The sequence below is a fragment of the Cebus imitator genome, unplaced genomic scaffold (assembly GCF_001604975.1).
Source record: "Cebus imitator isolate Cc_AM_T3 unplaced genomic scaffold, Cebus_imitator-1.0 Scaffold2, whole genome shotgun sequence".
NCBI lineage: Eukaryota > Metazoa > Chordata > Mammalia > Primates > Cebidae > Cebus > Cebus imitator.
The window spans coordinates 14,744,847-14,745,482 of record NW_016107317.1 but is presented as its reverse complement, the minus strand read 5'-3'; the positions used below and the strand labels follow the sequence as shown (position 1 = coordinate 14,745,482).

General features: G+C 41.5%; 1 pseudogene; it reads right to left on the bottom strand.

Moving 5' to 3' along the window:
• Window positions 1–184, bottom strand: part of LOC108303734 — a 4,141-nt pseudogene extending 3,957 nt beyond the window's left edge.
• Between the last annotated feature and the right edge of the window lie 452 nt (window positions 185–636).

The following is a 636-nucleotide window of genomic DNA, read 5'->3' as shown; positions in this document are numbered from 1 at the left end:
TGTTTTGGTCATGAAGTCCTTGCCTACACCTATGTCCTGAATGGTTTTGCCTAGATTTTCTTCTAGGGTTTTTATGGTGTTAGGTCTTACGTTTAGGTCTTTAATCCATCTGGAGTTAATTTTAGTGTAAGGTGTCAGGAAGGGGTCCAGTTTCTGCTTTCTGTACATGGCTAGAGCATGGCATTCTTTCAGGACATTGTCTGTAAACCAGCTGAGTCTTCAGTAGGCCATTATACTCTTCTACTAGGCCAGATATTTCTGGGTGAAGGAATACATGGTATGACCAGTGAATTTTTTGGGCATAATCCCATCGTTGCGTTTCTTTTGCCGTGAAATAATCGCAAGCACTGTTGTGCAGAATATAATGAAAATCAATAAGGTTTTTTATGAGTCCATGAATAGTGGTGCCAGCATTATAGGCAGAGAAGGCAAGTCCATAACCAGAATATGTGTCTATTCCAGTGAAAAGATCTCTGTTCGCTTTCATGAGGGAAACAATCCAATATAATCAACCGACCACTAGGTGGCTGGCTGACTTGTCTCTCCAAGGCCTAGTGTTGGTTTGTGCTGTTGGCTAGTTATTATTGTTAGCAGTAGCAATGTAGCTGGGCTACAAGATCAGCCTTTGTGAGAAGA